Genomic DNA, 22,008 nt, shown 5'->3' with positions numbered 1-22,008 from the left:
CTTAAATATGAAAGCTCAGGAGAGAAGCACTTGGTTAAGTGGTGACAAAATTCACAGTGGTGAATAGAAAGCAACATGAGAATGTCTGCTTGGAGAGTTCCTCAGTTAAGATCTTAGGGAGAACGTGCTGGTGGAGATAGTTTCAAAAACTGCAGCCTCTATAAAAAACATGGTTCTTAGCTCATAGGTCAAGAATTATTGAAGAGACAGAGACTAAGCATTCTTTGAGGACACTGGACTCTGCGATTTAGATTTTCCTGGAATTTAAGGTCTTCAAATCATGCCTATGAAAGTAATTAAAATGGAATATGGAGAAATCTGGTTTATTTCTAAGAAAGTGTTCTCCTCCTAGTCAATCCAATCATCTCCCTGGAAAGGGCATGAATTCTTTGTTTTAAAATTCCAAATATCATGCTAATAAAAATGGTGAATTTCTAATTTTTTTTGAGGGGGATGCAGACATTGCATTGGCAAACTATTCTGTCCTAAGATGATAAAGGCAGATTGACAAACTTTATAATTATGTTTGGATGGGAGAATTCAATTTATCCCATAAAATCCTACAACTAATTCAAAATTTAAGTTTTAAAAACAAAGCCTTCAGTAATCAAAAGAATTTTCAAGCCAAAGGACTGATCCTCCTTTAGTTTCAACAGTCAAAGGACACCATCTGGGGGGAGTAGGGGGAGAGGACATGAGATGCTCACCAAACATATAAAGAATTAAACACGCCACCCATAAACAAGCTGGAAATAAATTTCAGGACAAGAATGTAATATATATACTAAGGAAAGGCTAATAAAAATTCTATTCATATTATTTTCTTTCATGTTTTAAAATGAAACAACACTTTCTTCAAAGAAATTAACTATAAATGTGCATATAACCCAAGTACTAAAATGCAGGGTTGACTCACAATTAGCCACTTTGTACATTACCACTTAAATTTTAATGTCTAACTGGTTCACCATGCCACTCTACTGCATTTCTGCAATCCATGGGCTCTACAACCTTTGGTACTTCTCTGTAAATCTAACGTAAACTTTAAAAGAACACTATAATTAAGTTAAATCAGATGGAGTGAACACCACCAACAACCACACATACTTCATAGCCAGATCCAAACTCCTTTTTAATTCTGGGCAGTCTGGGGTGAGTTCTCCAACTCTAGTAAAATCAATTCAGATCAACCAAATTTCTTCCCTACTTTGTCTACTTTCAAACATTCTAAGTTTTTTAATCATCTACTTATAAAATTAACTTCTAAGTTTCTAAAGTCTTTGAATATCACTAATGTGATTTATTCCGAAAAAAAAAAAAATGATTCTGATAAAGTAAAAACTCCTAATTTAAAAATGTATTACAAATAGTGCCATAAATCATATGCATGCTGTACTGTGAAAAATATGATTGCTATCATTCATGGATCAAACCAGTCAATCCTAAAGGAAATCTACCCTGAATATTCATTGGAAGGACAGATGCCAAAGCTGAAGCTCCAATACTTTGGCCACCCGATGCAAACAGTATACTCACTGGAAAAGACCCTGAAGATGGGGAAGATTGGGGGCAGGAGGAGAAGGGGACGACAGAGGATGAGATGGTTGGATGGCATCACCGACTTGACGGACATCAGTTTGAGCAACCTCTGGGAGATAGTGAAGGACAGGGAAGCCTGGCGTGTTGTAAGCCATTGGGTTGCAAAGAGTCAGACACTGAACAACAATGGATCTGAAACCTGGGAAGTTTACGAAAACATTTCTTTGAATTTGGTTATTTGAGGTCAGTCAGTCAGTCAGTTCTGTCACTCAGTTGTGTCCAACTCTTTGCGACCCCATGAATCGCAGCACGCCAGGCCTCCCTGTCCATCACCAACTCCTGGAGTTTACTCAAACTCATGTCCATCGAGTCAGTGATGTCATCCAGCCATCTCTTACTCTGTCGTCCCCTTCTCCTCCTGTCCCCAATCCTTCTCAGCATCAGGGTCTTTTCCAGTGAGTCAACTCTTTGCATGAGGCGGCCAGAGTACTGGAGTTTCAGCTTCAGCATCAGTCCTTCCAATGAACACCCAGGACTGACCTCCTTTAAGATGGACTGGTTGGATCTCCTTGCAGTCCAAGGGACTCTCAAGAGTCTTGGCCAACACCACAGTTCAAAAGCATCAATTCTTCGTCGCTCAGCTTTCTTCACAGTCCAACTCTCACATCCATACATGACCACTGGAATTCAAGGTAACTACCATTTATTCATTGGCTCTTTTGAACCATCTTCTTTCCACTAAACCCATATTCTTTGACAGTTTTACTTTTTTCTTCCACAATCACCAAGCTTCTTTATATCGTTGCTTCTATTTTTGTGATAAAATAGCAATGAACCAAAAATGGAGTGTATTAAAATCAGATACGAACATGAGAACTGCATCATTACAGCTACGCTTCTTACACATTACTTTCAAAATGTTTTTATTATCAATAGAACATTTCCTTAATAAAAATACATTGCTTATCATTGCCTCCAGTCAGTAAAGATCTAGTAACTTCAGTTCTTACTGCACTTATGGTCTGTATACATCAGACATTTTAGTAATTTTCAAAAGAAAAAAAAAAAAAACACTGACAGGGACATAACTAGAGAATGAAGTGATCATAAACACTGCTAAACCAAAGGGTCACCTGCTCCCAAACCGTTGCTAGTTACCTAACACCCCTGGCAGTACGCTATGTTGCTTCATCTCACTGAAACCGTTTTCAAACACGTGTGTCACAATGCAAGAATAACATCTAACCCATCCAAGTTATTTTTCTCAAAGTTATAGCACTCTGCAATTTTTTAAGATTCACTGTTGCTGCCTGTAGCACCTGGACCCCACACCTGTGGTATCCAAGTGTGAGCTCCCTGGGGTCACTGCTAACTGCCCCTAATGATGAGCCATGGAGAAAAGGCACTAATTTTCACTGGCAATATTTTTAAAAGTGGAGTTTTAAGAGAGACATATTTAAAGAGACACAGAGTAGAATATTCTTGTGTAACTTTTAATGTCTATAGTTATATATTCTTCTAGGCTATGAAAAGAAGGGTGCTCAGTAGAAGTGGCTCATGCTGGTTCAAGGAGACAATTACTTTTATTTTTTAAGATAAAATTTTACCTGATACTATGAATAATAATAATAATAGTAATTTCACTTGGGAAACGGGGCCTATTTCTGTTTCAATAGAAATTCAAAGGTGACATCAAGAGAAGTAAAAGTTGTAGAAAAACCTGTAGGCGTTGGACTCCAGTGCTGGCCATCAACATCCTACAGACTCAGTAATCCACAGAAGACATTTTGGGAAATACTACTCTATTAAACATGAAATTTAGTCTGATTTAATTGTTTGCGTGCTTGCGTGCTCAGTCACTTTAGTCGTGTTGGATCCTTTGTGACCCTGTGGACTGTAGCCCACCAGGCTCCTCTGTCCATGGGATTCTCCAGGCAAGAACACTGGAGTGGGGTGCCATTTCCTCCTTCAGGACATCAGTGATAATGGGTAGAAAATGCACTTTGAATCAGCAGTTATAAATACTAATCTTAGGAATTTTAGAACATAATATTTTGGATGCTTCCTCATCTACAATGACTCTATCTGGAATCAGCCCAAAGCAAACAGTAATCACTTTGGTGAGCAATAAAGAGAAGATAGATGCTTTAATATAACAGATCAGACTCACATAAAGCAACTGAGCTAAACAAGAACTGAAATCCCTGGTATTTGGCAGGAGGTTAACAATCTGTAATATATTTATATAAATCAATAAGGAATGTGGCCAGGCTGCCTAGAGCCCCTACACTTGCAAAACAAAAGGGCCAGACAGGTCTGAACACTTGAACATAAACCCTGGGAAACAACTTCAACTGTCTGATCTCTTGTGTTGATCAACATCTTAAAGCTTTCTAAAACTTAAAAAAAAAAAATCTCTTTCTATTCAGTAAACTGACAAAAATACCATTTCAGCGATTGCATAACTACAGCGCTGTTAGAGAAATATAATCACACTGTGCCGAAGATGAACAAAATATCTCAGATGACTTTTAGAGGAAATGAGAACTACCATTCAAAACCTTATCCATTAGGGCTTAGCTTAATGCGATCCAAGTGAATACTCAAAAAGTAGAAATGGAAAGTGGTTCTTCAGTGCTTACTGAGTCTATGAATCCAATTTAGCTGCAAGAAACATGATCCAAAAAAAGGCAGAGAGGTCATTATCATTTCACAATTAAGTCAGACAAGCCCCTAACTATCCCATAAAGCAATCCTCTCCCTGTCTCTGTTGTCCTGACACCCCAGCTGCAGGGCAGAGAGCAAGCACTGCGGTCCAGCGCTGCACTCAGCTTTCCAGCTGTCCTAGTGATGTAATCATCTCATAACAAAATATCTCCATGAATTAACTCTGCATCCTACCCATTGTAATTTGGAGCGACTGCTTCCTGTTCATGTTCTCCACTTAACTTGCTATTCTGGATCTATTGCATAGGCAAGTTGTCTTCATCTAATGGATGGGATTATGTCCAATAGGTCTGGGATTTCCAAAGATTAACAATTTACAAAGGCCTCCCAAACAACATGCTCTGTAAACACATTCCCTGCCTTTCTATTGTGGTTGGTTATAATTGAAGGGAAATCTGCATTATTTGCTGTGATTAAACTCTGACCTGTCACAGGAAGTTCTATGAGGATTTTTTTCCTGTCACTTTTTTTTTCCATACTCTTGAACGTTTGGACATCAAACAGTTCAAGAGCTGTGAGATGTCTGGCACAGCTGCCTAAAAGTGCTAAATAAAATTTTATTTGAACCATCGGCAGTCTTCAGAACTGAGAAATTAAAAAAAAAAATCTCTCCTCTCTTCCTCTATGGCCCACAGAGCACCTTCTGTGGTTATAGCTTGCATGCAACCAAATTTATGTTCACACATTCCACTAGCGCTACACTACGGGATACTGGCCAGGGTATTCTCCTTTTGCTCATTAAATATAGACTCTGTGTGCTTATTCTCAACCAGCACTGAATGGTGTAATTCCAGAAGTATTTGCTGCCAGCAATAATGAGCATACTGCTAGAAGGAAAGCACCATTTCAGCAGCATCTGTAAACGTTTATCAGTACCTGCCATGTGCAGGCACTGTGCTTGGTTTTAGAGATTCCAACAGATCTAAGACGGGTACCGTTTTAATTAACAGTGTCACACCCAGTTGTGGGAAAGACAACTAACAGGTAAACTTGTAAAACTACAAGTAGTGGTATATGGCTATGTATTGTTTCTATAAATACTATGTGAAACTTTAATATCAACATCAGAGTAAATTCATTGTACATCCTACTACATAGAGACGTTGGTGATGTCTCCATTTCCAACACCCATGATCTCTTCTGGAAACCACACCATCACTTTTTGCTAAGGAACCATTTCTAGCCCATACTCAGGCACAGAGCTGTGGGGCGCCTGCATAGGATGGCATGTACCCTACCCTGGACACAGTGATAATGACTGATTCAGGGATGGACAGGACCGTGAGAAGTGGTCCAAGGAATTTTACTAGAACTTCTGGGAAAGTAGAGCTCTCTTTATTCTGGGATTACCAAACTGCCAAGTGATTAGCCTGCAGCTGCTGGTGGCCGTCTCTGCCACCACTTCAGTGCACCCACCGTGGAATGCAGCCAGCACTGAAGACAGCCTGAGCGGGGAGATAACAGGCAAGAGATTATGGATGACATCAGTAAAGCACCTAGATCCATCTGAGCCAGCCTACCCCTGGATTCACTACGTACATGAGCTAGTAATGTTGCTTTGGTGCTTATCCCGTGTGAGTTGGGTTTTATACAACTTAAAAAAGTCCTAAGACATCTATAAACATTCTGAAACAATTAAATGACTTTAAACATCAATATCTGACCTCAAATACATCTTATATGTTAGACAAAATGAATTAAGCTCAAGATGCTGGGGAAGAATGAAGGCAGGAGGCGAAGGGGGTGACAGAGGATGAGATGACTGCATGGCATCACCAACTCAATGGACATGAGTCTGAACAAACTCCAGGAGACAGTGAAGGACAGGAAGACTGGCGTGCTGCAGTCCATGGGGTCACAGAGAGTCAGAAACGACTGACTAAACAACAACACAGCAGTAGGGTGACTACCCCAGTTCCCCGATTTGCTGGGAGACTATTTGCCTTAAGAGGGTCCTCCATGCGTGTGCCCGCCAGGGGGGTAATTGACAGCCGCAGAGTTGACTAAGTAATGTCTCCCAAGGAGCCATGCAGCTTCTTCCCAGGAGTCCTCCTTGTGGTTCCTCGTCTGACCACAGGGGCATTTTATGGAGGAAAAAAAGAAAGAAAGGAAGAAAGAGAGATAAGCTCATAGCAAACAGGAATATGGAACCTAGAACCAGAAAGGCCTTAGTTGGTAAGAGGAAGTGAAGAGAAGAAATAATACAAAGATACTGAGTTTAGTTCATTTAAAGATTGAGTCCAATGCTCAGAGACGTGTACTCCTAAAACCCTTAGTTAAGCAACCCCCCTTCCACTAGCTCTTGCTGAAAAGTGGAAATGCACAGGGACGTCATATCAGTAGTAACCCCATTTAGGGAAACCCCCCTGTGATTATACAGTTACCCTGAAGGCTCCCACTATCTGCTAAGGGAATGCAAAGTCAACACTTTTATCTACTAAACCATTTTTATTCTTCATAGCCTTAAAAAGTATGTTCATAAGGCAGCCTCACCGTTCATTTTCTTCCAGCTCATCTTTAGTTTCTGCTTCTATCCACATATACTGGCAGTGTAGATCTATGAGTTTATATTTTTGCATACACTAATCAAAAAGTGTTTTACAAATAAAATGGGGAGCCCCCAAACTGAGCAAGTTTACAAGATGTGACTTGTACTACAGTGAATACTTAAAAGAGAGCAAAAGTAAAACTTGTGTATATGGAGACACACTGCTATCATCCAGTAGTGAAACACTGGTGTACTACAAGCTGGGCCTCAAATAAGCCATTTGGGCTGTCTTAATGGGTATATGGCATACTGTATACGGCTCTGCTCACATTCAAGATGCATTCCTGAAATGGACATAAAATAACAGAATTCACAGTCCTCTGACAAGCAGCCTGTGTGCTAGTTGTTTCAGGCGTATCTGACTCTTTGCAACCCCACAGACTGCCAGGCTCCTCTGTCCATGGGATTCTCCAGGCAAGAATACTGAAGTGGGTTGTCATGCCCTCCTGCAGGGGATCTTCCTGCCCCAGGGATCGAACTCGAGTCTCTTATGTCTCCTGCACTGGCAGGCGGGTTCTTTACCACTAGCACCACCTGGGAAGCCCAGAGCAAACACCAGAGGCACTCATATTTCAAGAACAAGCCTTCAAACGCCTAATGCATCTTATGTGAATGAAAGGCACAGACAGAAGAAAGAGGGAGTGACATCACTGTTATGCTAACTATATGCTATTACGGGAAACCAGCTAAGACACATGAGGAAATCACAGAAATCTATTTTATGTCTCTTAAAGGGAAGAGAATGGTAGCAAAAGCAAAATATTCTGAGTCACCATGTGGAACACCATCTCCCCAAAATCAAGAGAAAAAAACAGAGGCAGCTAGATAACGATGACTTTCACACTTCTGCTTCAGCCAGCTCCAGTACAAAAGAGTTTCCTAAGGTCTACAACAGCATAAAGTCAACTCTATAAAAAGAAAAAGCCTGCTGACTAAGAAAATTAGGGACCATTACGTCTTGATTCAGTTCAGTTCAGTTAAGTCGCTCAGTCGTGTCCGACTCTTTGCAACCCCATGGACAGCGGCACACCAGGCTTCCCTGTCCATCACCAACTCTCGGAGCTTACGTCCTGATTACTAATGGAATAAACACCATTGGAACGTCCCTGGTGGTCCAGTGGCTAAGATTCTGCGCTCCCAACGAAAGGGGCCTGTGTTTGATCCCTGGTCAGGGAACTAGATCCCACTGGCTGCAACTAAAGGTCCCACATGCTGCAACGGCAATCGAAGTCCTGGATGCAGCAACTAAGATGCAGTGCAGCCAAATAAAGTAATAAATACATTAAAAATAAAGAAATTAACACCATTTACCAACCATGGACAGAGGAGCCTGGCGGGCGACAGTCCATGGGGTTGCAAAGAGTCAGACACGACTGGGTGACTGAGCAGCAGAGCACACACCGTGCTTGCTAGAGAACTCTGAAAGGAGTCTGAATTCTATTATTTTATGTTCATTCTGAATGTGAAGGGAGCAGTACACAGTACCCCATTTACCCGATGATACAGCCCAAAGAGCTGTTGGTTTGCTCCTCACTAGTCACTTCTGCGTATTTTGACTTTTTTGTTCTTCATAACAACTCTATGAAATGGTACTCATTTTTATAGGTGAAGAAACAGACGTATGTACACAAATATTCACTGCAGCATCTAATAGCCCCAAACAGAAACAAGCCAAATGTCTATCGATTGCTAAATGGATAAATATAACATGGTATCATCCACAGAGTAGAATAATATTTAGTAATAAAAGGAATGAAGTACAGATACATGCTGTGACATGAATCAAAAAGAATCAACAAGATTATGCTCACTGAAGGGTACCAATCACAAAAGGCCAAACATTTCATAATTCCTTTTATGTGAAACCTCCAGAATAGGCAGATCCATAGAGACAGAGAGTAGATTAGTGGTCGCCTAGGGCTGGGGGCTGCCAGGTGGCGTTAGTGGTAAAGAACCCATCTACCAATGCAGGAGATATAAGAGATGTGAGTTGGATCCCTGGATCAGGAAGAACTCCTGGAGGAGGGTATGGCAACCCACGCCAGTATTCTTGCCTGGAGAATCCCACGGACAGAGGAGCCTGGTGGGCTACAGTCCAAGGGGTCACAGAGAGTTGGACACGCCTGAAGGACTGAGCACGCACACAGAGTATATCTCAAGAAACAGTCATAGAGAGGTTCAGGGTCTTGTCTAAGGCCCAGGCACTCTAAGTGGTGAAGACGGGATCTGAAACCAGGTTGCCTGGTTTCCAAGTCTGATCTGCTGACCACTCTGCAAGCCTACCTCCGTATGGGGCACACCTTTGGGGGCAGAGACTTCCTTATGGTAAATGAGACCCATTGCTGACAGATACGGTGGTAATGCCAACTCTCAAAGGTCTTTGCTTAGCTTGGCTATACCAGTATATATGTTACCTCCTGGGCTGAAAAAACAAAAATGTGTCGGAAATTTCACAGGAAAATTAGAATAAAGCTGAAGACTGTTGATCTCCTAGACTGTCATCTCTTGAGTCCTTCCCTTGTCTAGTTAGAAAATGACAGACTGTAATTCACCCAACAGAGCCTGAAAAATACATTTCGATCTCAAAAATACAGGAGTGCAGTGATCATTTTGAAAGCGAAGTGAGCAGCTCTGGCCCGAGTCACAAGGAGAACAGGAACACTCTGGCCAGCTTTCAACATTCAGTTCTGTCTCCATTTCTGACCTGTAAAAGCCCTGTTCTTCAGCTCTGGGCCTCTCTTGAGGAAAAACGAGGCATCAGCCAAAACTAGGCAGCCGTCTGTGATGAAGACTGTCTGCTGGGTCTTAGAAAAAAAAAAAAAAAAACCAACCAAATTTTACCTACACCATAAGCCAAATATCTTTCCTAATCACATCCTTACTGGGTGAGTAAATCTATCACTGCACTAATTCACTCAGATACTGATAATTGGGTTATTATCTCATAAAACCCACTGAAGTCAGTTCCTTTTAAGGAAACATAAAGGAACAGAAACACAGGACAAAATGTTAAACTTTAGTGATAAAGACACATAAATGATACCATTCAATTCAGATCAGTCGCTCAGTTGTGTCTGACTCTTTGCGACCCCATGAATCGTAGCACGCCAGGCCTCCCCGCTATACTATTTATAAGCCCCTCAAACTGGGTAACAAAAATGTTTAAATGATAAAAGGGCATAGCATTTGTGAGGCTTTGTGAAAATGGACCCACAGGACTATAGGAGTGAAAATTGATTTAAAAAACCTTTTTTAGAAGAGTAATCTGGATACACACACACGCAGATATCATGTGGTCCTTAAAATGATGATACAGATTCATATTTTTGAACATGGAAGGTGTCAGTCACTCAGTCGTGTCCAACTCTGTGTGACCCCATGGACTGTAGCCGCCAGGCTCCTCTGTCCATGGAATTCTCCAGGCAAGAATACTGGAGTGGGTTGTCATGCCCTTCTCCAGGGGATCTTCCCAACCTGACCCAGGGATCGAGAATGGTGTTATTAAGGAAAAATTCAGGCTTCAAAAGAATACATACAGTATGACTCTACATATATAAACAAAATAGTAGAAAGACAAATCAAGATGCTATTAATAACATGGCTAGCTCTGTGGGTGGTGAAATTACAGAACTGTGTTTTCTATTTGTCGATACAATGATAATTATCAGTTTTTACATACAATGAGAATATATTGTATTTTTATTATCAATACAATGAGAATTATCAATTTTTAACAAGAAAAAAAAATCACCATTTTAAAAATAAGAGTTATAAGTTTTTTTCCTTGATCAAGGTTTTCTCCTTTCATTACTTATATTTTTATTTCCATCTTCTCCACTACATTAATAAGGCAATCCTGATCATCAATTCTGAAAAGGTAGTTTTAAAACTTAAATATGTTAAATTCTTAATTTTGTTCTAGGGAAAAAAACCCAATACGCATGCATTACTGTCTCATTAAAATAAAGCTATGTGATTTTCAATCTTCCCTATTATGGATGGATTAACTCTACAAAAAAGAAATTAGGAAAAATAAAACTACTTTTCTGATATCTGGCTAACAGGTCAAAAGTAAGAGTTACCATGAAATAAAAGAGAAACAAAAATAACTCAAAATATCTTAAAATCACTCTAAGGCTCATTATACAGGCCAAAAAAGAAAAAAGTCCTGTGTGGCAGAATTATGTAACTTTATAAGTATGGTGAGCTTTGGAGATTATCTGGTTCTATACAGTCATTTCACAGATGAGGCAACACAGGCCAAGAGAGTGCAGAATGTCAAAACTAAGAAAGGAATAAGATACTTGGGTCTCAGGACAGAATTTAGTGTCCATATTAATATAATATGGAACAAGCAACCAAAATACCTAAAGCATGACTTTAAAAAACGCATTAAAAATTAACACCTAACATCTCATATTTTGAAATTAGGTCTATTCCAACAAAATTTCCAGGAAGGATTTTTTTAAGAACTGAGAAAAATTCTATATATATATTTTAAGAACATCATCAGGGAATTATATTAGAAGACTAAAAAACAGGACACAGTTAGAAAAGTTGAAATAACTGGTATCTCTATCAACTACTACCCTTAAGGATCTGAAGTTAGGTTTTGTTCAAAGGTAAAAATGTGTAAATATTAAGTTATGATTTAATACGTTTTTACTTCAAGTTTATTTTAGAGTTTAATCTTTGTTTTAGGACTATTTCAGATAATAAGGTAAATATTCCATAGTGTCAAGAGTAATTAAACTAAATAGGTAAGAATTTGTAAATGAAACTGTAATTGTCTTTCCTCCAAGGCATACTTTTTCTTTTGCATAGAACCAGAGGAACAACTCACCCTGGGAATTAATTAGGCAACTGGGTGTTGCAGTTTAGTCACTAAATCCTGTCCAACTCTCTGCGACCCCATGGACTGCAGCCCACCAGGCTCCTCTGTCCATGGGATGTTCCAAGCGAGAAAACTGGAGCAGGTTGCCATTTCCTTCTCCAACTGGGTGTTCCATGTAAGTAATTACTTTGGATAACTGATTTTTATTCATCTTAAGCACCTAAATGGAGTTCTTTGAGATAAGCACTGAACATTTTCTTGACTTCTTAAGCACAGTGTACTGATTATGTTCTGCTGAAGAATGACTCATGATCATTATTATTAACATTAAATTATAATCATTTAATTCAGTATCATTTTTATGATCCTTTATCTGAACGCACATGAACACGAAACAAGGAGACTGAGACATATTATAAATCAAACTGTCAAAGAACAAAGAAAACCACCAGAGATAAGTAACTCATCACTTGCAAGGGAAACTCAGTAAGATTAACAGCCAATTTCTCATCAGAAACCATGGAGGGCAGAAGGCAGTGGGAGGACAAATTTAAAGTGCAACTGTTAACGGAATTCTAAAATCCAGAAAAACTATCTTTTAAAAATAAAAATGACTTCGCTGGTGGTACAGTGGATAAGAGCAGGACACAGGTTCGATCCCTGGTCCAGGAGGATCCTACCTGCCGACAAGCCTGGGCACCACAAGGAAGGGTAGCACCTGCTTGCCACAACTAGAAGCAGCCTGCACACAGCAAAGGAAGACCTCCTAACAATCCAATATAAATAAACAACTTCTTTAAAAAAAAAGAAGGTGAAGTTAAGACATTCCCAGATAATCAAAAGCTGAGGGAGTTTGTTGCCATTAGATACATCTTATAAGAAATGCTAAAGGGAGTCCTTCTGGTTGAAATGAAAAGAAACTAGGCAATAGTTGAAAGACACATGAAGAAATAAAGATCACTGACAAAGGTAAACGACCTCTTAAGTAAATATAAAAGCCAATATTACTGTGTTTTGGTTTGAACTTTTTTCCTAATACGATTAAAAGGACAAATGTATATGAAAATAATTATAAATCTACAGTTAATGGGTAGACCATGAATAAAGATGTGATTTGTGACAATACCATAAAGGGGGAGAGATATAGAGCTGTATAGGAAAAAAGGTTTTATATACCATAGAATGTAAGTGAGTATTATTTCAAGCTAAGTTTAAGATATTAACTGGGCTTCCCAGGTGGTGCTAGTGGTAAAGAGCCTGCCTGCCAAAGTAAGAGACATAAGAGACGTGGGTTCGATCCCTGGGACGGGAAGATCCCCTGGAGAAGGGCAAGGTCATGCACTTCAGTATTCACGCTGGAGAAGCCCACAAACAGAGGGGCCTGGTGGGCTACAGTCCGTGGGGTTGCAAAGAGTCAGACACGACGGAGAGCCTGAGCACAGACGCCTGCATGGGTGCTGGGGACAGAAAAATCAAAGGATAAAACAGATTTTCTCACCTTGCTCAGAGCCTAGTGTGGTGGCAGACATAAGGAGATGAACATTAACTAATCTGGAAATGCTGAGGTAGAGATAAACACAGGGTATTTTAAGAGTCACAGAGAGACACAACTCACTCAGACTTGTAGGAAAAGGTTTGTAGCAACGACAACTGAACTTAGGCCATCGAGTGTTACCTAAACAACTGGCAAAGAAAGGGGTACTGGAAACCAGGCGAAGGGCTTCCCTGGTGGCTCAGTGGTAAACAGTGCCTGCCAATGCAGGGGAGGACACAGGTTCGATTCCTGGTCCGGGAAGATCCCCCACGCTGAGGAGCAACCAAGCCCATGGGCCACAGCTATTGAGCCTGTGCTCTAGAGCCGGGGAGCGCGACTACTGAAGCCCATGCGTCTGGAGCCTGCATTTCACAACAAGAGATGCCACAGCAACGAGAAGCCCGAACACTGCAACTAGAGGATATAGCTTCCACTTGCTGCAACGAAAGAAAAAAAATCCTGTGCAGCAACAAAGACCCAGCACAGTCAAAAACAAACAAATAAGTATATAAAATTATTATTTTTTAAAAAGAAGGTGTGAGCAAACAGACAGCAAGAAGTCCCACTGGAGGGACTTCCCTGCTGGTCCAGTGGCTAAGACTCCACGCTCCTGATGCAGGGGGTTTGATTTGATCCCTGATTAGGGGACTAGATCCCAAGCGCTGCCACGAGGAGTTCGCACGCTGCAACTAAAGATCCCGCAGGCCACATTGAAGACTGAAGACTTGGCAGGCTGCAACCCAGACTGGGCACAGCCAAAAAAACTTAAAAAACAAAACAAGAAGTCCCACTGGGGAGAAGTTGTGTATGCCACAAGAAACTTGTATCCTGTGGAAAACAGGTATCTTCTTTCGATTTTTGAAACAGCTCATTCTGATTAGCAGGAATAAAAAGAGGAACGGTGGCAAGAAGACCTGTATAAGGAGCCTGCTGCCACAGTTGTACAGGAAAATAAAGAGGGCCTGTCCTAAGGAATTGGCAGCAAGGATGGAGAGGAGAGTACAGATTCCAGAAATATTTAGGAGGTTGAACTGGCAGGACTTGCTAAGTGTCTGAATGTGGCGGGGGTGGAGAGATGAGGAAGGAGAAGCCAAGGATGACTCATGGGCTTTTGACTTTGGGGACTTGCTGCCACCCCATGAGATCCAGTGTTCCCAGACCTTTGGTTTCCAGGGACCTGTAACATTTCCAACAAGTTCAGGGTTTTGACATCCGGCTGCCAACTAAAGACATAAATACACCCTCCCATCTACTATCAACATCATCTCATCAAGAGAGTACATTTTAACACCCAAAATGTAAATAGATTCAGCTTTCCGAAAAATTCACCACAGGGCCCTTATTTTTCTAATTTCGTCACAGACATTGGAAAATTGGTACCAGGCCTCAGACCAACACTGAGAAGCCCTGAGATGGATATATAGGAGAAGTTGTCCGCTCAGCGGTAACCTGATGAGTGGAAGGCAGAAGAACATGTAGTCCCTGCCTTCACTGACTCTCTAGTCTGATAGGGATGTCTATCGCGTATGTATTAAGGGACGTCTATCCCATATATATTAAGGGTTGGAAAAGAGTTCAAGAGGTTATGGAAACCCTGAAGAAGAAGAACTCAAATGAGGGAAAGTGGCTGGGGAGCCAAGTCTCCCAAGATGATCTGGAATTTGCCAGATAAACAAAGGCTGTTTCGCATGGTCCAGGCAGAAGGAACAGCATGTCCAAAGGTATGTAGGTATGTAGGAAAATTCATATTTGGGGAATTGTGGATAGTTTGGCATGACTTGGTGATTATCTTGGAAGATGGCAAGAGAAGAGCTGGAAAAGTACACAGAAGCAAAATTACAAAGAGTTCGGTAATCCAGGCTAAGAAGTCTGGAAATTATCTTATGGGCATTGGGAAAGAACCAAAGGACTTTACAGTGGGCAATGCTATGGCCAGATTTACCACTTGGAAATAACCGCTCTGACTGCAGAACAGAAGCTGGACTGTAGGGGAGCAAAATGGAAGTGCCTGCAAAAATCCAGGTAAGAAATACAGATGGATTAGAGAAATAAGAGTAGCAGAGAGAGGCCAATATAACCGACAAATATTTACAGAGCACCCCCTCTCTTCAAGGGGTATCAAGGTCAAAAAGACAAGATCCTTGCTCTTTTACAGCTTATTTTCTACTGCTGTTAAAACAAGAATCACGCTTTACGTAATGCAATTTAAAAATATTAGCAATGTAGCAAATGCTTTCACAATTCTCTTTATACATACATATATAAGAAACTGTGTTTAAATTGCCCTAAAATACATTATATTTGTGATTTATTAAACTGTTTCTCTATTCTCACAACATTGGCTCATTACCTTAAGGTAAGTTCCTTTAAGTGGCACTGCAAAAATCAAAAGGTTACACTTTTTCTGAATCAAAATATACACACTTTTTATAAGTTCTTGCTCCAAACTGCCTTACAGAAGATTACATCAATTTATATTCCCATAATGGTATCTAAGGAGGTAGAATACATAGGGTTTTGTGACCAACTAGGATGTAGAATGAGAAGGAAGGAAGGTTAGAATGAGTTTTCAGAGTTCTGGTTTAGGCAACAGGGTTGGTAGTGCTATTTTCAAATAGCAGAAGAAAAATAGAAGAAGATTTGAAGATTAATCAATAAGTTCACTCCAGAAGAGATGAATTCGAGATGTCTGTGATTTTCAGGTGGTAGCGTCCACTGAGTAATTGTTAACGCAGACTTGGGAGTTTTGGATACGAGTCAAGTAACCTTTTGGGGAGCTATCAGCATACAAGGGAGACAATTCTGAGGGCTATGATAAGCAACAGGAAGAAGAGCATGCCTGAATAAACCAGAGATGTGTGCAAGAAAACAGCTGAAGCAAATGATGTCACACACACACACAAAAACAAAACAAGGGAATTAAGAAAACAATTCTATTTATAATAGCATTGAAACCAAAATACATTGGTATAAATTTAACAAAAGATGTACACTGAAAACTATAAAACAATGTTAAAAGAAATTAAAGATCTATGTAAGTAGAAAGATAGCCATATTTGTAGATCAGAAGGACTTGACAATTTAAGAGGCTAATACGCTAGTCAAGTAATGCTCAAAATTCTCCAAGCCAGGCTTTAGCACTATGTGAACCGTGAACTTCCAGATGTTCAAGCTGGTTTTAGAAAAGGCAGAGGAACCAGAGATCAAATTGCCAACATCCACTGGATCACTGAAAAAGCAAGAGAGTTCCAGAAAAACATCTAATTTCTGCTTTATTGACTATGCCAAAGCCTTTCACTGTGTGGATCACAATAAACTGTGGAAAATTCTGAAAGAGATAGGAATACCAGACCACCTGACCTGCCTCTTGAGAAACCTGTATGCAGGTCAGGAAGCAACAGTTAGAACTGGACATGGACCAACAGACTGGTTCCAAATAGGAAAGGGAGTACACCAAGGCTGTATATTGTCACCCTGCTTATTTAACGTATATGCAGAGTACATCATGAGAAACGCTGGGCTGGAAGAAGCACAAGCTGGAATCAAGATTGCTGGGAGAAATATCAATAACCTCAGATATGCAGATGACACCACCCTTATGGCAGAAAGCGAAGAGGAACTAAAGAGCCTCTTTATGAAAGTGAAAGAGGACAGTGAAAAAGTTGGCTTAAAGCTCAACATTCAGAAAACTAAGATTAAGGCATCTGGTCCCATCACTTCATGGCAAATAGATGGGGAAACAGTGGCTGCCTTTATTTTTCTGGGCTCCAAAATCACTGCAGATGGTGATTGCAGCCATGAAATTAAAAAACGCTTACTCCTTGGAAGGAAAGTTATGACCAATCTAGATAGCATATTAAAAAACAGAGACTTAACTTTGCCAACAAAGGTCTGTCTAGTCAAGACTATGGTTTTTCCAGTGGTCATGTATGGATGTGAGAGTCGGACTGTGAAGAAAGCTGAGTGCCGAAGAATTGATGCTTCTGAACTGTGGTGTTGGAGAAGACTCTTGAGAGTCCCTTGGACTGCAAGGAGGTCCAACCAGTCCATCCTAAAGGAGGTCAGTCCTGGGTGTTCACTGGAAGGACTGATGCTGAAACTGAAACTCCAATACTCTGGCCACCTGGTGTGAAGAGTTGACTCACTGGAAAATACCCTGATGCTGGGAGGGACTGAGGGCAGGAGGAGAAGGGGACGACAGAGGATGAGATGGCTGGATGGCATCACCGACTCGATGGACATGAGTTTGGGTAAACTCTAGGAGTTGGTGATGGACAGGGAGGCCTGGCGTGCTGTGATTCATGGGGTCGCAAACAGTCGGATACGACTGAGGGACTGAACTGAACTGAACTGAATATCCCTAAAACTGATCTGCAGCTTCAATGCAACCCACATTAAAATTCCAGACTGTTCATCAGAAACTGACAAACTGATCCTAAACTTTGTAAGGAAATGCAAGGGCAAATAATCTTGAAAAAAATTGGAGGACTCACACTTCTTGATTTTAAAACTTACCATAGTATGCTTTTGTATTCAAGACAGTGTGGTACTACCATAAAGATAAACATATAGATCAATGGAATAGAATTGAGAACCCAGATATTAACTCTCAGCTTTATGCTCAACTGATTTTTCAACAATGGTGCCCAGACCATTCAATGGGGAAAGAATTGACTTTTCAACACATGATGTGAGGACTACTGAAAATCCACATGCAAAATAATAAGGTGGACTCCTAACTCACAACATACACAAAAATTAAATTCAAGATGGGTCACAAACCTAAACCTAGGAGCTAAAACTATAAAACTCTTAGAAAAAATGTAGGAGTAAATATTCATGAATTTGGGTTAGGCAATGCTAAGCTATGACAGCAAAAGCACAAGGCATAGAACAAAGACCAGATAAACCAGATTCATCAAAAATAAAACCATTTGTGCTACAAGTGACACAAAGAAATTAAAAGGCAACCCAAAGAATGGTACAAACAAACAATTTGCAAATTTTATATTTGATAAGAGACATAACTAGAATATGTAAAAAGTTCTTTCAATTTAAGAATTAAGAATAAATTAATAATAATTTAAAATATATTTAAAATTATTTTATAAAAATTATATAAAATTTAGTTTTTATAAAAATTATAAAAATTTTTATAAAGTTATAAATTTAAATTATGTTTAAAATAACAATAAATTAAGAATAATAAAAAGACAAACAACTCAATTTACAAACAAAGGCTGTCAATTATAACTCAGTCAAGCTAAGAATAAGAAAATAAAATAAGCAAAGGAGCTGAATAGATAGTTCTCCAAAGATGATACAGCAAGGACCAACAAGCATATGGTAAGATGCTCATATTATTAGCCAGCAGAAAAATTAAAATCAAAACTATGAGGTACTACTTCATAACTCTAAGCTGGTTAATAACAAATGCTGGCAAAGTTGTAGAGAAAACAGAACCCCGTATATCACGAGTGGGACTATAACATGGTACAGATACTCTGGAAAACAGTTTGGCAGTTGCTCAAAATGTTAAGCACATAGCTATTATATGACCTAGCAATTCCACTCCTTGCTATATACCTGAAAAAAATAAAAAAAGATGTCCATGAAAAAACTTGTAATGTTCAGAGCCGCATTATTCATAATGATCATTCCAAATGTCCATCAGCTGACGAATGGATAAATGAAAATATATGTACACAATAGAGTATTATTCAGCCACAAAAGAAAGAGTGAAGTATGGATACATGCTATAGCATGGATGATGCTTATAAACATTATGTTAAGTGAAAGAAACCAGTCACTAAAAACTACATCCTGTATCATTCCATTCACACGAGATGGCTGGAACAGACGCTTCTCCAGAAGAACAAAGTAGATTAATGGTTGCCTAGGATGTAGGGCAGTGGGGGTTGCGGGGGAAGTGAAGTCCCCGTTAATGGGTATGGATTTCTTTCAGGGGGAATGAAAATGTTCTAAAATTAGACTGTGGTGAGGGGTGCACAACCGTGTGCCAGGCACGGTGCTAAGAACTTTCTCTGCGTGCTGTACGTGTTAATTGCTTCAGTCGTGTCTGACTCTTTGCAACCTTATGGACTGTAGCCTGCGAGGCTCCTCTCTCCGTGGGATCTTCCAGGCAAGAATACTGGAGCGGGCTGGGTTGCCATGACCTCCTCCAGAGGCTCTTCCCGGACAAAGGGATCAAACCCGCGTCTCTTCTCTCTGCTGCACGGGCAGGCAGGATTTTTATCGCTATTGCCACCTGGGAAGCCCGAACCTTCCCTGTGTTTATGTATGTTATGTACCTCCTAAGCCTTTAATGCAGGTATCATCATCTCTTTTACAGATGAAAAGAACCAAGGTATAGAAGGTTAGTAAACTGCCCAGCATCACAGAGCTTGTAAATGAAGGAAGCAGAAGTTGAACTGCAGAGCATGACAGAGCCAGGCTTCAGAACCTCACTCTTAACCACTGTATGCTCCATTCCATGGCTTCCAGGACCCTCCCGGTCCCACCCCTAATAACCACTCCATTCTCATCTTTTAACTTAGGTTCCGTCCACCTTGAAATTATAGCATTTCTTGCATGAAATGTGCATGGCTTTTGTGCTGTGCCTGGACACAAGCTGTTACCTCTACCTAGAAAATTCTCCTTTTCTCTGGGCACCTGGGGACCTCCTACTCATTTGCAAAGACTGCACAGGGGTGAACAGCCGCTGGGATCCTCACCTGTCTCTGTTCCCATTCCCGGAGCTGGGCCCCTTATGTGTAACCACAACACACCTGAATCACCAGTGGCACTCAGTCATGATGTGCGAATGAATAAATGAATGAATGAGAATATTCAATTGTCCTATAAAAGAGTACACTCTATTCTTTGGAAATAGCCTGAGCCAAGTCTGATAAATTCAGTGGGAGATCAGGCTGAGTAATAGTCTTCTGTTTCCAAAAAGAGGTGTGATAATAAAGTAAAGATGCTGATTTTGGGGTTTGGCTCATAAAATAGTTCTGAAGACAATTTCAAAAGAGTCTGAAAATGTTTTGCTCAATTAGGACAGAGCTAGAAAAATTGGACTGCCTGCCATGGGACAAGATTTATTTGGTCATGTAAGTTCTAGTAACTGTTTTTGTTTTTTCTTTTTCTTAGTCTCATTATTTTCAAGTCACATAGTGTAAGACAACTTCATTTTTATGAAAAATATTCCATTTCCTAAAGAGCAAGCCACTAAATAAGTTATCCCCATTTTTTTTTTTCCCTGCGTGCTTTCTTTCCTCAGCAACTGTCCTGACATGTTAAAGAAATACTTTATTATCACAGGGTGATTTCGCTTATTTCCAAAGAGGAAAGCAATTTGCTACTCTTTAATTTAAACCTACCCTTAAATGCAAGGAATGTCTGGCTCATGAAAGGAAAAATAAGGTCCAGAATCTATTAACTTGTGATCCACAGCCTTCAAAGCAATTTACATGCAGTATACATTTGAGTTCATTTAGCTGTTAAGAGTAGAGCTTAAACCCCCTGTGTATCTTGCCAGGATGAAAGTGTACTGAGGCCAAAACTAGGTCACAAAGTGTGTTCACACCAGTGTTTCACTCATCCAACACTTTGAGAAATATCCAAGGAACTAAAAAAGGAAGCTTCCAGAAAGGAACAACGTCATACCCTAAATCACATCCGAGAGAAGCCCCATCTGGATTTAGGGCGTGATCAAAACCATAGATGAGAGCTCCTCTGTGCCACAGCACACGTCCACCCTCACTGTTCCTCCCAAGTAGATCTGGACACACCACCAAGCCCACCCATGCCCTGCAGAGATCTTGCCCAATTCTCTAAATATGATGATTCACATATTTTAATCTAACCCGTTTTTCTCATGCCAGAATTTTACAGATTTTTACATTATGTATTTGGAATTAGTATACACAAAGGTCAGAGCCAAGTGTCAGCCCAGTAAGCACAGCTCGGCGTATGAGAGTGAATGTCAGTTACTACTAGTCTTTCTAAGCTGCTGATAGGATTTCATTCTGCTAAAGCCACCCTCTTATAATTTTGGATATAGGAGTTACTTGAGTCTACAAGCACTGAATAAGACGGCTGTCTGCAAAATACCCACTGGAACTAAGGTGAGAAATAGCAAACACAGCAGTGTTATCAAATACAGACAGAGGGAACGTCACTGGCAGCAGAAATTAATTGGAAAAAGAAACCCTATCCTAAGGGGGTGGAGGAGAATTTCACTTAGAATATTTCAGTTTTGTTAGATAGTAAACAAGAGTTGTGAAAAACATAACCTTAGGAATGAACATATTTATACAGCTTTTTAAAACGTATAAGGACCGTCCTGGCAGTCCAGTGGTTTAGACTCTGTGCTTTCAACTAAGATCCCACATGCTAGAGAGCATGACCAAAAAATTTAAAAACTGAATAAAAATAAAGTAAGAAACTAAGTCTTTTAAAAAAAGTTTTAGACATATGTATATTTAATTACTGACCTTTTCGCTGGTATTTCTTTGTCAGAAGTAAAACCAAAAAGTCAAATCAGCTATATATCCCTCTTTAACAGAGCAATGAGCTCACAGTTTTTACTGATCTTTATCAGATGCTAAAATGATACTAAACCTGACAGTGTTTACAGTCTCTTTTTAGTCTTTCTAATCACTATCATAGAATACTTTGAGAGGAGGTTATATTTTACAAGTTGCTAAATGTATAAGTGTTAATTACTATAACATATTGTTGGACCTTTCTTTGATGCTTCTCTTTTCTTTTTCAGCTATACAGTATATTTCCCTTTCAGAATCAGAACAGCAGTTTCTTTTT

The 22,008-nt window shown here is 40.0% G+C and overlaps 1 protein-coding gene across 3 annotated transcripts in view; it reads right to left on the bottom strand.

The window, feature by feature from the left end:
- The window catches only part of CDK6 (cyclin dependent kinase 6), a 248,240-nt gene that overhangs the window by 184,001 nt on the left and 42,231 nt on the right, over positions 1–22,008 (bottom strand). The gene's annotated exons all lie outside the window — the stretch shown is intronic.

The sequence above is a fragment of the Odocoileus virginianus genome, chromosome 1, assembly GCF_023699985.2.
Source record: "Odocoileus virginianus isolate 20LAN1187 ecotype Illinois chromosome 1, Ovbor_1.2, whole genome shotgun sequence".
Classification (NCBI taxonomy): Eukaryota; Metazoa; Chordata; class Mammalia; order Artiodactyla; family Cervidae; genus Odocoileus; species Odocoileus virginianus.
This window is presented reverse-complemented; position numbering and strand designations above follow the sequence as displayed.